The sequence below is a fragment of the Momordica charantia genome (genome assembly GCF_013281855.1).
Source record: "Momordica charantia cultivar OHB3-1 chromosome 9 unlocalized genomic scaffold, Mcharantia_2.0 BLBB01000009.1, whole genome shotgun sequence".
NCBI classification, from domain to species: domain Eukaryota; kingdom Viridiplantae; phylum Streptophyta; class Magnoliopsida; order Cucurbitales; family Cucurbitaceae; genus Momordica; species Momordica charantia.
In genome coordinates, this window is record NW_028275167.1 from 22533535 (window position 1) to 22551143 (window position 17609).

Here is a 17609-nt window from a genome sequence, read left to right on the forward strand (position 1 = left end):
CTTATCTCCATTAGTATGTGGTCTTTTTTAAGGGATCAAATCCCGTAGCGAACTTCCTCCCTTTTATAGTGAGGGGGAAGTCACCACTTGTCCACTCACTTCCCCACTTCACACCAATTGAAGTGGGAGGTTTCCTCCCATTTCTTTCCCTTTTTTTTTTTTGTTTGATTTCTTTTTATTTCATTTATTTAAAACAATTTAAATTAAATTAATAATTAATTAAACCTAATTTAATTAATTACAAAAATAATTAATAATTAACTTGAATTAAAAATCTAATTTAATTTAACCAACTGGGTCAAATTATTGTTTTACCCCTGTATTACATCTTGTACCTTAAGTACCGTTGATCCTTTAATGAACAACCCGGTTATGGTCCGACCTATAACCGGAAGTCCCACTCGGACCAGTGAGAGTGTGTGACCCCTTGTTCAAGTCTGGGAGTCATTATCCAACCTTATCCATATACTATACACCTGTTATGTTACTACTGGAACATTATCCACCTGTATATCGAATATATACTGTATATATATACACTGTATATCAAATATATATTGTGTATCTGTTATATATGTTCCAGTTACATGACATAACCTTGGATGTTAGTTTATTGGATTTGGGTTAATGCAATTCTAAGGAAACATCAATAACAACTTTATTGAATAAATATTTGTTTTATGTTTACAAACCACGAGTTTATGGCATAATTATAATTGCAGGTAAGTAAACGAAACTGTTGACGGAGAAATTTCGGCTAATCACTAAATGTCACGTCACAAAATTAAAATTATATTTAGGACCAATCACAAATTTACACGTGTCCTAAATTAATTTTTAAATCAAGAAATCAAATTGTGCTATGTGTCTCTCTTATGGTCGTCTGATGAAATCAACTAATTGGATCCAAACCCATGAAGAGACTGGGCCCAAGCTGATGGCCCATTAAGCCGATTGCCCATAAAAGACCCACCAAGACTCTATAAATAGATGGTCACCTCTCATTTGATAGGGGGCAGGAAGCCAAGAGGAAGAAGAATTGGAAGAGGTCTAGAAGAATTGGAGATTAAGAGCACTCATAATCGTCTACAATCCTTCGGAGTCAAGTGAAGCATCCAAAGCCAACAAGCAACAATACTTGAAGACTTCATCAAACTGCAAAGTCTTCATCAAACTGACTGAAGAACTTCAACAAGCAGCGCAAAGCCGAAGCACTTCACAATCTGCAAAGCTGAAGAACTTCACAAGCTACAAAGCCGAAGAACTTCAACAAGCTGCAAAGTCGAAGCACTTCACAAGCTGCAAAGTCGAAACACTTCACAAGCTGCAAAGTCAAGAACTTCACCAGCGCAAAGCCAAAGACTGCACAAAGTCTTCATCAAGCTACAAGTCAAAGAACTTCATCAACAAGTCAAAGTCCTCAAACAAACTCAAAGCTGAAGACTTCAAAGATCCTTCGTCAAGCGAGAAGCTGAAAGCATCAACCATACAAATACAAGCTCACGAGCCATTGAATTAAAGTTTACATTTGAGAGAATTAATAAGAGGATTATACATTAGAGATTTTAACACCCACATACATAAATACAAATACAAGTTCATTAATTCGAGTTTTTTTCTTCCGTTGAATTTCTCGTCGAACAGAGACTTTAATAGATACCTGTTGTCGCAACGTCATCGCGATGCGGAACGGCCGACGTCATCCCCTAAAGGGTCTCTTTCGAGATAAGGGTTTGGAGTCGCCACCAATCATCTACGAGGTGTGATTGGTCACCTATTTAAAAGACTTGGTCTGCGAAAACAGATTTTTGGTTCGGGAGTCGACTAAGCGTAAGGAAGGTATTAGCACCCTACGACACCGGTTCGAAAAAGATTCCACATTTTATCAAAAATTATCCTATTATTTTATTTGGTCCAAAAAAAAATATTTTTATTTTATTTTAAATGTCTCATATTATATTAATTCACATTTTGTAATAAAATATGAATGTCTAGGTATGAGTGGCACGAAGGCCATTAGAAAAATTTTGACACCTCGAGAATACTGAAGGTTCCAATTCCCGTCATTGGAGTTTTTGAAATAATTATGTAGAAAAAAAATAATAAAAAATCATTTTAATTTTAGGGAACATCAAGACTTGAACTTGCAACATGAGTGGTGACACTAAAACATCACACCAATGTGACACCACTTTGAGATATAAGCTATGCTCCTTTTTAAAATACATATTTTGTATTTTTGAATTTTGTTTTAAAAAAAAACTCTAAATGAAATCTTTTAAAATAATTATTTAGTAAAAACAATGATAAAATGAGACATTCAAAGACTCGAACTTGGGTCATATGCATTAAAAATCAAATATCTTACCACTATACCAACATCTTAAGATGTAAACCTTATATTCTTTTACACAAACAAAAGTTTTAATTTATTTTTTTAAACTAAAAAACAACTACGAATTTTGTTAAATTAAAACAAATTTTTTTTTATTTATTTGGACATTAACGAGATTATTTAAAAGTAAAAAAAAACTTTTATTTAAAAATAAAGTCAAATTTACTTTAAACAAAATTTATTTGCTAAAAAACTGATTTTTTTTTAAGATTCATTTCCAAAGAATAACTGTTTAAAAGGGAAAAAATATATTCTAAAAGAACTTTCCAAAAGATTTTCTTTAAATACTTTTTTAAATCAATTTAAAAAAAAAACCGGCAGATCTAACAAAAAAAAATCTTCCATATAGAAAAACTACAAAAAATAAAAGGGGAAAAAAAACAAAACTCACTTAAAATTTTTTTTAAAAGACTCGTAAAAAAACAAAATTTGAAGAGAAAAAAAAAACAAAATTAAAAAAAATACTGCAGGAGAAGACTTTTAAAATAAAAAAAATTAAACCTTGTTAAAAGCTTTTCCTTTGTAAATAAAAACTAACTTTTAAATTTTGAATTAAAAGAATCTAATTTATTTTTTTAAACAAGATTTATTTCATAAAAAACTCCTTTTTTTCAACTTATTTTAACCAAAATTTTAAAATAAAATCTCTTATTTAAACAAAATTAGAGAAAGAAAACGTTTTTATTTTTAAAATATCAAAATCTTTATTTTCTTTTCAAAACTTATTTAAAATTTCCTTTATCTAAAAAAAATGGTTTCTTATTAAAAATAAAGGTTTTTTCCAACTTATTTACTCACATTACTGGGAGGGAGGTCACCGGAGTGCATGCGTCACCGGAGGTCGTTGGAGTTTGTGATTGGAGGTCCTGTAATTCGCTTGTGTCGTCGGAGGTAAGGAGAAGATATGGAGTGGTGGTTACGAGTTTTATAGAGGGAGAGAAGAAGAAAATGTAAGGGTGTGAATTTCTCACTCTCTACCGTGTATGCACTGTCCTTTAAATACATAAAAAATAACAGTAAAAGAAGAAGAGTGAAAAGAAAGAGAAAAAAGGAGGGAGAAGAAGAAGGGAAGGATCACACGCGTTCGGCTATGACCAAGGAAAAACGGGAGGAGAAACCAAATTTTTATTTTTAACCAAAACATAGTCTATTTTTTTCATTAAAAAAAAATTTTATTTAAAGCAAAATTCTTTATTTAAAATCAAATCTTTTTATTTCTTTTATTTTAATAATAAATCAAATTCTTTAAAACAAAATCTATTTTTTTTAATTTAATTTTAACTTTAGCTTAGAACCAATAATAAAGTAATAATAAAGTAATCTTATAGTATTTTAAACCAAAATAATCAAAATAAAACTTAATAAAAAAAATTAAATAGTAAAAATTAAAATTAAAATGAAGCCGGACCAAATACGGTGTCTACACCTGTCAACCAAATCCTAATTTTATTGATATGGGCGGACATAAGTATGTCCCTAATTTGACCCATAATTCCTCCTTAATAAATAACAATTGGGATATGCTTCAAAACAAAAATATCTAAGGAAATAAAAAAGAAAACTATCCAAGGAAATATCTAAGAAAATATTCAATGTTTCAAAATGTCTATGTTCCATAGAAATGTTGAGGTATCAATTTTATGAAAATGTTGATGAAAATATCTGTTTATGCAAGGAGTTGCACAACGCAATTCACGAATCCCTGTCTTTCGTCACGTCGAACCTGTCGGGTTTGAGCAGATCGAACCCGTTCAGGTCGAACCCTTGCCTTTACACTTAGCCTTGTATATGGACAAATCGGGTCTCCTCAGCAAGTTCGAGGTGGACCTGGAATATTCTTTTATTTCTAAACACCACTGAGCGTCCTCCACGTTTCCACGATATTTTCATCCCCAAACATTGGCCCCCTCTCTGTCAGATTCGATCTCGATCTGGCAGAGAAGTTACCTGGTTCAATTTAGGACACGTGGCGACTTCTGATTCGTAGAGCAAATATGACCGTTGTGGAGGTGGAAGATGTTTCAACCTGTCAGGCTGTCGGAGCACTCAAGTATTCCGACGTTATGAATTTCGAGACAATCCCAACCGTTCGCTCGTTACACATGTACGGTGTAGAGACCTTTTCGATTGGCTATAAATAGTTTTGGGACTTCAGGTCAAACCTCACGCTTCCTGAATTCTTGGAGTTCGATTTAAAATCAGCTCGAACCCTCCGTAGGTCAGTCGCTCTCATTGTTTTAATCTTCAATCTTTATTTCGAATATGGTGGTTTTCATGTCATCTTCCTCTAGTAGTGATAGCCTAGGTAGCGCAGGTCGGACTATAAGCAGTTCTCCCCCTAATCCAACTGATTCTGGGGAGGACTTAGCTCATAGGTTAGAGTCCGAGCTGGAAGAGATAGATAACTTTAGGTTCTCTGATGACGGGGAATATAGTGACACTTCCACCTCGGGCCAGGGTCTGGAATACCCTTCTAAAATGCCCGAACACTATCTCGGACCCTTCCGTAGGGGGTTCAGTATTCCTGATGATATCCTCCTTAGGATCCCGAAGGAAGGGGAAAGAGCTGACAACCCTCAAGAGGGGTGAGTCACTCTTTACTTAAAAATGTTTGAGTACGGCCTCAGACTTCCCCTTCACCCTCTTGTTCAAGGGTTCTTAAATCAAACTGGATTGGCTCCTGCTCAAGTGGCCCCCAATGGATGGGGTATCATTTTTGCTTTAGCCATCCTTTTCTTGTTACGAGCTCGAGAAGAGGACAAGACCGAGCTGCTAGACGTTGACCAGCTTCTAAGGTGCTTCGAAACAAAAAGAATAGCTAAGAAGCCAGGTCGATACTACATGTGCGCAAGGAAGGGCGTAGGTGGTATAGTCAAAGGGCCGACCTCCATCAAAGGATGGATGAATAAGTGGTTCTTTGCCTCTGGAGATTGGCTGGCAAAGAACGAGTCTGGTTGTCCTTTTTTGACGTTCCCGTTAGGTTTGGGAATTTAGGTATGAAGTTATTTTAACCATTTTTGCAGCTTTAAATCTTACAGCTCTCTTGCTAACTTCATTTCTTCTCTGCTTTGTGCAGTGTCGATCAAACCAATTCCTGAGCTGAACCAAGCATCCTAGAATACCCTTAAGTATTACAAGGATCGCTTCCCAAGTGGTAGGAAGGTCGGGACCTTGGTGACTGACCGGTTGTTACTTGAATCTGGGTTATTAGATTACAACCTCTTAGTACGTCCAATCGAAGCTTCAAGGCCAAATTCTGAGCTCGGTAAGTCGAGCTCGACCTCAATTTTGAACTTGTATTTCAATTTCGAATTCTGACCTTGCGCTTATTTGCTCTGCAGCGATAGTGTGCGGATTCTCCAGCAGCGTGAAGCGCAAGTCCAAGGGTCGTGCTCATGCCCTTAAGGCTATTCAGAGCATGGAGCCATTGACTCCTGATGATGCTCAGTTTGCGGCTCAGGGCAAAGCTGGGCCATCTACCGAAGCTCCAACTTCAGTGATAGAGTTGGATTCTACTGGGGAGCACTCCAGAGAAAAGCGTCCGAGGAACGAGTCCGAGGCGCTGGACGTGTCACCTCTGCGCGAGGTGAGAGAAGAGTCTCATCTGAAGAGGAGAAGGAAGAAGAAGAAAGCCACCTTCTCCTCGGAGGTTGGACCTCGTGGGCCCCTGCCCATGAGCCATGTTGATCTAGTGGACGACCCCGAAGCCAGGATGGGGGGGACGTCTGACATGACAATACGGTTCCGAGTTGAACCTTCGAGCTCCGGGGTGAAGGACCAGGTGTCTCGCATCTCGACATCATGCTTTGACCGCTGCCTTCGTAGGGCGTCCAAGTTTGTAAGTGACTGTGGGTCCGTCTACAAAGGACCATCAACCACGCCGCTGAGGTAAGACCTGCTTCCGCAATTACTTTTGTTTTTACAACTCGCAGCTTAGTCTAACCCTTGCGTGATTTTTCTTTGTAGGCGTTCATTGCTTCCATTCACTCAGCCATCATGATGAAGGCCGAGCTGAACGAAAGGGAAATTTTAGCAGCAAAGGAGGATGAGAACTCCTCTGCTGCCTTAGAAGCTGCCACCACGATGAAGGGCGAGCTATTGAAGGCTCGTTCCGAAGTGGAAATTCTAAGAGCTGAGGTGGAGGTCAAGGCTCAATACTAAGAAAGAGGATGAGAAGCACAAGGCCCACCTCCGAGCTGCCCACGCCATCACCAAAGGGCTGGAGAAGGAGAAGTTCCAACTCTTGAAGCAAAAAGATGATATGCTTCAAGTTCTTGAGGAGAATGACGCTTCAATCAAACGCCTCACTGCCGAGCTCGAGGTGGAGAAGAAGCGCCTTAGCAATGGAGTTCTCCTAGAGGCAGCGTTCAGGAAACATACAGACTTTGACGGGTTTGCCAAAGACTTCAGCGACGTGGGCTTCAAATTTCTGATGAAGGGAATTGTTGTCGACATGCCTCATCTTCAGATCGACCTCAGCGATCTGAAGAAGAAGTATGCTGAGAAGTGGGCCTCTGGGCCTAATAGCACCCTGGGCCTTCAATCCTTGGTGGATAAGTACGTCAGAGAGTTGGACTCTGACTACTCCGACATGGAAGAGGAAGATGCTCCTGTTGGGTGTGTTGTCCTAAACTCGTAGTTTGTATTTTGTAAAAACAAATGTCTATTTAATAAAGTTTTATTCAATAAATTTGTTGTTGAATCATAGCTTTGCATTGTCCAAAATCCAATAAACTAAACATCCAAGGTTATTTATGATGTAATCGGGACAGTATATATACTGGGTATATAGTTGATATACGGGGTATATATTTGATATACCCCTGATATATGAATGGATAATGTCCCGTGAATAACCTAAAGGGTCTATAGTATATGGATAAAGCTGGGTACCTTATCCTGGCAATACTATGGATACGGCCCGCTCTGTAAAGGTTACAGACGACTCGATCCAGGTCGTTCGTGTGGAGACATGCGAGTGGGGGTATCCTATACAACGAGTTTGTATAAGACCGGACCACGAAATAGAAAATCTTTAGATGTAACACCGTTAACTAATAGGTTGATATTTCTTAGGATGACCAGACAACTCATTCTCAATCCTGAGTGAGTTATGGACTCCTGCTCTTGAGGGCTCGTCCTTTGATCTGTATGGGTGAGAGTGGCTCGAGTCGCCGACTCAACATTCCTACCATTTTGGGGACGACACCAAGTGGGGAGCTGGGAACATAACTTCACAAGATGGAATTCACTCCTCCCCGACTTTAGGGGAGTAGACGAGTGTTCTCTTAAATGCTGACTCCGGGACTTGAACAAGGGGCCCCACCCTCTCATTGGCCGAGAGGGACTTCCAGTTATTGGTTGGACCATAACCGGGTTGTTCATTAGAGGAGCAGTGGTGTTTAAGGAGTAAGATGTAACTCAGGGGTAAAACGGTAATTTGACCCAACTTGAGTTACGAACACTCGTGAAGGATTGACTCGTCATTAATGGTCGTATATCCATGGACACGAAAACATTCTGCAGTGAGAAGAGTGCAACTGCTGGTCTTTAGTGGAATGACCCGTAGTTAACGAATCTAGATTAACTCGGTCAATGAGTTTGACCGATTAATCTTGCATCGTTGGAGCTTCGGATCTGTAGGTCCATTAGGTCCCCTTGCTAGCTCATAACGGGTAAAACGAGGATCAAGTTTTTGGAAGAATTTGAATTGTTCAAATTACTTAAAGGATTATATGTATATTGATACATTATAATATATAGTTAATTGTAAATTAAAACTATATATTATGAGATATATTATTTGAATGAGATTCAAATAAAATTAATATGAATAAGATTCATATTAAAACTATAGGTTAAAAATAATGTGCATAAGATGTACATTAAAACTATAGGTTATGCGAGAGAAATGCTTTAGAACATGATTCTAATTTTATAATAAATAATTAAGTGTTAATTATTTATGTATATATATATTTATTAATTATTAATTGGATTAATAGTTAATTATATTTATTAATTAATTAATTTGATTAATTAATTATATATATATATATATATATATATTATATTATTATTTATTAGTAATAATATTATTATTAAACTCCCCTGCAATTGGAGGTTTTATAACGTGGGGAGTTACCCCACGTCACCCTTCTTCTTCTCCAAGTGTTGGAGAATGAGAGGAGAGATGTTACAGAACAAAAAAAAAAAAGGAAACTCCCATCATTTTTCACTCAAATTCTCTCAATCTCTCCCTCTCTTCGATCAAGGTGCTACCAGAAGCACGATCCCGAGACCCAAGAGGATAGCGAGGAAGATCCGGTGGTGGTGTTTGAGGGGAACTCACTGAAGAAACGTTCTTCAAATGTTTGATTTTTCCCCTGTATTTCCTTCTTTCCATTTGGATTTTGTATCCTGAAAATCAGCAACAAAGATCTGCTTCCGCTCCGGGAATCACATCTCTTCAGCTTCTAGTCAGGAGCAGGTTGAGGTCGGCACCACTCAAGAAGAAGCCCCTTCACAGCAAGGTGGGTCCTAGGAGGTCAACCTTCTGGGCTCCCAAGGGGAATTGTCCTCTCACCTCGGGAGTGGCTAACGCTTCTGAGCTTTTGTTCTCTCTTTTTTTGTTTTGTACAAGTCTTTGGGCAAAGCTACAAGGTACACAAGCCTTGGCTCTATCCTTTTTATTAATGAAATTTCCAATTCTTCAACTCTGTCCATTGTGTTTCGGTTTTTCTTTTACCTTTCCCTTGAGCTTATGAACTTTCTTTTGTAGAATTGATCACATACTAATATCTCGCCCCTCCAACTCGTAAGTTTAGAGGAAGGATTGAGTTTGGGAGGAACTCTGTCACATCGCACCTTTTTTAAAGGTTTTGAATTTGAGAGTTTCCTTTATTGATTTCAACATTTCACCTCGAACTCGGAAGTCCAAAGGATAACATTTAAACAATTAAACTTTCCACATCGCCCCTTTAACTTTGAAGTTCAAAGGATTGAATTTTAAATTCACAAATAATTTTGACATCGCACCTCGAACTCGTAGGCTTAGAGGATTGAATTTTTATAAAATTTACTTTGGCGACAATTACTTTGCCATGTTTAAGCCTTATGAGAGTCCTTGGCCCCCATTTAATTTTTTATTGAACTCGGAGTCAAGAAATTAAATAGCTCCTCGGCTTATTAAAATTCCCTCCCCTTGAAAATTTTTACAAGTCCATTTTAGGACCATTTTAACATTTCAAGGGTAATAACGCTTTAAGTGTTCTGCGTTCCATGGATGCGCAAGTACGTTTCCTTCCAGATCAGCCAGCATGTATGTTCCTGGTCGGACTACACCTTTAACCTCGAATGGCCCCTCCCAACTTGGATCAAGGGTGTCCACATGCCTCTGAATCTTCCTTAAGACCAGATGTCCGACTTGAAAACTTTGAGGTCGAACTCGGGCGTTGTAATGTCTGGCCATTCTGTTTTGATACTCCACTAAGCGCAGCTGAGCCATTTCCCTCTTTTCTTCTAATAAGTCAAGGTTGAGGAGCAGCTCTTCCTCGTTCCTTGTTGGTTCGTACTGCTCTACCCTGTCTGTTGGCATGCCGATCTCGACTGGAACAACGACTTCAGAGCCAAAGGCCAATGAGAATGGAGTTTCACCGATTGATTCTCTTGGGGTAGTCCGATATGACCACAGTACTTCGGGGAGCTCCTCGGACCACCTCCCTTTTCTGGAATCCAATCTCAATTTGAGTCCACGCTTTATGATTTTGTTTATTGCTTTAACTTGCCCATTAGCTTTTGGATGGGCAGGGGGCGAACTGAGATGGCTTATGCTCAGCTTCCTGTAGAAGTCCTTGAACTTTGCATTATCAAACTGTTTCCTGTTGTCTGTCACGATGGCATTCGGTATACCAAAACGGCATACAATGTTTTTCCATATGAATGATGTGACCTTGGACTCTATGATGTGGGTGAGCGCCTCGACCTCGGCCCATTTCGCGAATTAATCCACAGCGACAACGAAGAATTTGGTTTATCCTTTGCCTAGAGGAAAAGGACCTATAATGTCCACTCCCCATTGTGCGAATGGCCAAGGGGCCGAGATGGGGGTGAGTAGTTCAGGAGACTGGTGAGTAATGTTTGCGAGACGTTGACAGTTATCGCAAGTCTTCACAAACTGTTTGGCATCCTGATCAACGGTGGGCCAATAATACCCTTGTTGAACCACCTTAGCCGATAACGACCTGGCTCCTGAATGGTTGCCGCACTCCTTCATGAATTTCTCTGAGAATGTAATCCCCTTCTTCAGGAGTTACACACTTGAGTAGAGGCAGGGAGAATCCGCGTCGGTACAGTGCTCCATCTCAGAGTATGAACCGAGCTGCTTTTCGTGCCATGTCCTTGTATTCTTTTGAGTCTTGCGGTGGGTTTCCTTTAATGAATTCTACAATTGGATCCATCCATGAGGGTGTTGGTGTGTCAACATCCATCATGTCCGGCTCCAGAATTGACGGGTTATCCAAGATCTCGACCGGGACCGATCTTGCCAGATCGTTCTCGTATGCTGACGCCAATTTAGCTAAGGCATCTGCGTTTGAATTCTCTGATCTTGGGACTTGATTCACCTCGTAAGTTTTGAACTGAGCCAGGTGCGATCTGACTTTACTCAAATATTTCTCCATCCGGGAGTCTTTTGCTTGATACTCCTTCTTAACTTGGTTTACCACCAACTGGGAGTCGCTGAAGACCTTGATGTGGGTGGCCCCCAGTCATTTGGCAACACGGAGTCCTGCCAGAAGCGCTTCATACTCGGCCTCGTTATTTGAAGTCCGGAAGTTGAAACGCAAGGCTTACTCGAACCGCAGCCGTCTGGTGCGAGCAAGAGAATTCCTGCTCCACACCCTCTCTTGTTGGAAGATCCATCTACGTAGATCATCCACGAGAGATCGGACTTGGCGGACAGGGATGGTGGAGTGAGCTCCGCAATGAAATCTGCAGCTACTTGCCCTTTCAACACAGTTCAGGGCTCGAACTGGATATCGTACTCGCTCAATTCCATTGCCCACTTCATCAAGCGTCCTGATGTCTCTGGCTTGTGAAAGATATTCTTCAGGGGCAGATTAGTGAGCACCACAATGGGGTGTGCTTGGAAATACGACCTAAGTCTACGGGCCGAGGTAACCAAGGCGAAAACTAGCTTTTCCATTTGTGGATATCTGGTCTCGGCCTCGGTCATGGCCTTACTCGTGTAATACACTGGACTTTGATGTATTCCCTCCTGCTTGATTAAAGCCGAGCTGACGGCACTGTCAGATACCACCAGATACAAGTGGAGCTTGTCGCTGGGCAAAGGCATGGCTAGCAACGGTGCCAAGCAGAGGTAAGTCTTCAATTGATCCAGGGCTTGCTCGCACTCTGTCGTCCATTCAAATGGTCCTTTCTTTCTTAAAACTTTGAAGAAAGGAAGGCACTTATCAGTTGACCTCGAGACGAATCTATTTAGGGCTGCAATCCTTCCATTGAGGCATTGAAGCTGCTTAATAGTTTTGGGTGCTTCCATCTCAAGCACGGCCTTTATCTTCTCTGGGTTATCTTCGATTCCACGGTTGTTTACCATGAAGCCAAGAACTTACCCGAGGAGACTCTAAAGGCACACTTAGCTGGATTAAGCTTCATTTGATATTTCCGTAGAACTTCAAAGGCCTCAGTCAGATCGGAGAGATGCGACTTTGACTGCTTGCTCTTGACAAGCATGTCGTCCACATACACTTCCATGTTCCAACCGATCTGCTTCGCGAACATCTTATTGACAATTCTTTGGTAGGTCGCACCTGCGATCTTTAGGCCAAAGGGCATAACCTTATAGCAGTACAGACATTGGTCTGTTATGAACGCGGTATGATCTTGATCTGGCATATGCATTTTAATTTGGTTGTATCCGAAGTAGGCATCCATGAAGATGAGTAGCTCGTGCCCGGTTGTTGCATCTACGAGCTGGTCGATCCTTGGCAGCGGGAAGCAATCTTTTGGACTTGTCTTGTTTAAATTCGTAAAATCTACGCACATTCTCCACTTCCTGTTAGGTTTTTTAACTAATACAACATTCGAGAGCCACTCGGGATACATAATTTCTCTTATATATTCAGCTTTCAAAAGTTTGTTTACTTCCTCAACAATTACATCACTCCTCTCTTTATTTACAGATCTTCTCTTTTGCTTTACAGGTCGGAATGATGGATCTATGTTGAGGCGATGCACCATGATCTTTGGGTCTATGCCAGGCATGTCCTCGTGGGACCATGCAAAAATATCTGAGTTGGACCTGAGGAAGTTGATCAATTCTTCCCTATCAGCGGCCCTCAGTTTGGTTCCTATGCTTACTTGTTTTTCAGGACTGAGCAAAGGAACAAGCTGGAGCTCCTCTGTTGGTGCAGAGAACTCCCTCTTGCCTTGTCTGGGTAGGTCGGCCTCTGACTCTTGCTTTTCAGCCCGTTTGGTTTGTTCTTCGAGGGCGCATACTGATGACCCTTTGAGTACAGAGGCATAACACTCCCTTGATGTCTTCTACTCTCCTCGGACAGTGCCCACTCCAACGGGAGTTGAGTACTTCAGAACTTGGTGAAGCGTTGAAGGAACAACCCAGAATGAATGGATGATAGGTCTCCCAAAGATAGCATTATAGGCCGACCTGCCGTCGATCACAACGAACTCGGCCATCTGCGTGACTTGTGTATTGTCTTGCCCAATTGTAACCGGCAAGTCAATACACCCTTCTGGGGAGACTGATTCTCCCAAAAATCCAACCAATGGTGTTGGACTCTTCTTCAATTGTGCCCTGATCCATCCCAAGGCAAGATACGTTGTAAGAGACAGAATATTGGAAGATGCACCCCCATCTACCAATACTCTCCGAACCAAGACGTGATCGATGAGAGGTGCAATCACAAGTGCATCATTATCGGGCAAGTGGACCCCCTCCAGGTCGGAATCATTGAAGGTGATGAAGCAGGTCGGTTTCTGCTCCCTAATGACGCACACCTCGCGCCTAGCTTCTCGAGCTAATTCTTTCCTTTTGTTTTCAGACTGGCTCCCACTTGGGCCTCCAAAGATAGTATTAATGACCGCTGGTCGGTCATCTCGGCGAGGTGGCGTCCTTGAACACTTTTTTTCATCTTTTTTCTTTACCGAGTTAGACCTTAGTTTGCCAAGAAATTTTTTGAAATAGCCATCTTGAATGAGGTCTTCAATCTGGCGTTTGAGTTCCCAGCAAATCAATGTATTATGGCTGTGGTCACGATGAAAACGGCAGTATTTATCTTTGTTACGCTTTTCTAGGTCTCCTCGAAGTTTCTCAGGTCACTTGAGGAGTTTCTCCATCCCAGTTTCTTCAATGTTTGTAAGTATTTCCGAGATGGGAATTGTGGTTGGAGTATATCGTTCGTAAGGTCTGCCTCTGTTGGAACCGCTGTCTGACTTGCGATAATCCGTCTTGTTGCTAGATGAGAATGACCCCTTGTCTTTGGACTTGGAATCGGCCTTTCCTTTGTCTTGGCCGGACTTTTTCTGGTCGATCTTCTTCTCTGATCGGCCAGTCTTGGTCTGGAGAAGCTCTTGCCCATCAATAACTTTTTTCACCTTTTACAGGACCTCGACGAAGGTAGTTGGAGCCTCCTCTCCAAGTTTCACAGTGAGGGTCTCATCGGCCAAGCCGGTGATGAAGTAGCACATGGCTGAGTCATCGGAGCAGTGCACGACTTTCAGCTGCTCCTCCTGGAACCTGGTGACATATTCTCTAAGCGTCTCACCCTCCTTCTGTCTGATGGTGGTAAGGTGAGTCGTTGTTTTTCTGTCGTAGTGCCGATAAGAGAATTGACTAATAAACTCTTTCCTCAGCTATGAGTAGGTCGAGATCGACCTAGCCGGCAGTCTTCTATACCACAGGAGCGCGCTGCCGGTTAGCGCGATCTGGAAGGCGCGACACTTTATGGCGTCTGTTGCCGCTTGGAAATCCATGAGGCCTTCAAAGACCTCAACGTAATCTTTTGGGTCCTTAGACCCATCATATGGCTTCATAGTGGGAGTTTTGAACTTTGGGGGGATTGGAGCCTCCAAGATATCCGAGGTGAATGGCGATTCTCCCAAGTCGCCATCATCAAATGCACTTTCTTTCACCTTGCACCTTGCCTTTAAGGCTTCAACTTGAGCATCAAATTTGCTCTTGAGCTGGTCGAACTCCTCCTTTGTAATCATTCCTTCAGGAACTATTGGGTTATAGGAGGATTCGACCTGCTGGTTGGAGTTCTTGTGCGAGCATGTTGGGGTTCGTCCACCTCGGTGGGACGAGCTTCTCTTTCTGTTAAGATGGTCGCGAAGATCGTTCTTCTGGCGACTATACTCCACATTTTCATCGCCCCTCGGGTATTCTTCGTCGATTGGATTGAGGTGCAGATCCCTTTGCACGTGCACTTCCTCATGCACCACTTGGTCTTCAAATCGAGACGTAGCACCAGCAGCTTGCACCATTTCATTGTACATCTCTTCCATGGTGCGTATCTGGGCGCGCATTGCCTCCATTTCTTTCTGGAGGGCATCAAAATTCTCCCTACTAGGAGCTGGTGTTGCTCCTCGAGTGGCTCTTCTGGAGGCACCACCTCGGCCACGGTTGGTCTTAGTAGGTTTTAGATGTGCTGGTGGCAAGACTAGTGTGGTGATGCGTGCCGACCTACGGAGCTGTTCGGTTCCTAGGCCTTCCGGAATTTGATCCTCTGCCACTTTCGCCTCCATCTCTCTTTGGCCACTATTATCAGCCAGAGATCTTCGGTCTGCTGTGTTGGTTGAGCTCGCCGGTTGAACCATCTTTGTTTATGTTTCTTAGATCGGGATGACTTAAATTGTACTTTCCTACAAACGGTGCCAAATGTTTATGCAAGGAGTTGCACAACGCAATTCACGAATCTAGCTCGGACCCGGTCTCCGACCCAACCTGAATCTTGGAGTGAACCTGCACAAGGGGGGCAAACTCTCCAACGCTTAAGTCAGTATAGGTCGGACTCAATATTAAGTTCGAGGCGAGATTCGATACCTGAGCGTGTAATAAGGCCCTCTATTTATAGGTGGTGGGTCCGACAGCACTCACGACCGGCGGTTATCCCTGTCTTTCGTCACGTCGAACCTGTCGGGTTTGAGCAGATCGAACCCGTTCAGGTCGAACCCTTGCCTTTACACTTAGCCTTGTATATGGACAAATCGTGTCTCGTCGGCAAGTTCGAGGTGGACCTAGAATATTCTTTTATTTCTAAACACCACTGAGCGTCCTCCACGTGTCCACGATATTTTCATCCCCAAACAATATCCATAAGATATCGATGTCAGTGAATATTTCTAAAAAAAATTATAAAAATAAAAATTCGAAAATAATATTTTAATTAACAAATAATTCTTTTACTATTTATAAAAATGTTTAAAATATTAATATTAATATTATATATCTATATTAGTGAAATTTTGTTGATATTTTTCATATTTTGTCGATTCTGTAATATTATGGAAATGTCATTTTATTCCTCATGTTGATGTCGAATCCATAAATACCTGGTAGATCATGTAAGAAGAAATAAAATTACATTTTTTTTAGTACAATATGTAGGAGTGGGGGATCGAACTCACAACCTCTTAATTAGAAATATATGTCAATTACCACTAAGCTATGCTCACCTTGACATAAGCAACATTGAGTTTATCCAACTATTTCACTTCATATCATCGAGATAAGGTAGGGGTAATAAAGAGGGAACCAAAATAATTAAGAAGAGAGGAGACATTTTAGGCTGTGAATGTGACAAATTTGTAGGTCAAAAGAGACAAAATTTCATGTGACAAACTTGAAAAATTTATATTAAATCGAAGCTATATGTCTTAATTAGTTGACTTATAGTTAGGTTGGCAATTATTATTATTACAATTAGCAAATATATATTAACATTTTTTATTATAACAAACTTGGGGTACAAATTAATACAAATGAAATGGGAAAAAAATTAACCTTAATGCTGAACTTGGCAATACATCTCAATTTTCCCTGGACTTTCAATTTCATCAAATTACACATTAAACTTTGGTAATCACCTAAACTTTAAAAGTGTTGCAATTTTATTGTTAAAAAAAGTTACTCTCATATGTGTCAAATAAATTATAAAACATATATTTGGTACGAAGTTAATAGGATTCAAACAAAAACTAAATTAGAGTTATTTTTTTTATTTTTAAGCCGTAAATTTTGGCGTAATTATTTAATTGTTGATTTTGTCCATTAATCAACTTAATTTGGACAAATATTGATTTTTATTAAATCAATGAATTTTTAACTTATTTTTCTTTGTTTGTATTAATCTGACAAATATGAGCGGAAATTAATAGAGTAAAAATTACCATACTTATCTAAGTTCGGGGTTCAAAGGATAAAATTGAAAGTTTAGGCTCAAAATTGATATACAACTTATTTAGTTTAGAGGTAAAAAATAATTTTTTTTCCAAATATAATTTTGGATGACACACTTATCATGAACATTCAAATTAGGTAATATTGAAAAATAAACTATTATAAATTTTATGTATGATATTTGTTTGTTTAGTATAAATACTAAAAAATGTTGTAAAACAAATATGACTTATTCAAAATAAAATATGATTGAATTACCAATTTAAATATAGAAAAAAGATAATAAAACTTGAAATATTTAGTAAATTTTTTTTAATAAAAGTAAATTTCTTTACTTTTTTACGTTGAGTACAACAAAATTACAAAATTAAAATTTTTTAATATAAATAATTTAAATAAGAAAAAAGATCATGACTATAATATTATAAATGTGTCACTATTTTGTATTTTTATTCAATAAATTCGAATTCATTAAAAAAATATAATGTATTCTCCATTTTTTATAATAGAAATTCAAGTTTTTGTCAGCTTTGAGAAACTTTTTTTTTTTTTTTTGAAACATGTAAGCTTTGAGATTTGAACCAAGGATAAAGGTTGCATGGATATTACGGAGCGCACGTGTAAGCCATCAGACAAAAATTCAAATTCTTGTAAAGAGTTCATAATATATCTTAATTAAATCAAAGTCGGGATGACACGTAACCTTGGTTCCTACGTGGATCTATTCCTCGATTGACATTGTATTGTATCTTTATATCAACACATAGTTATGTAAAA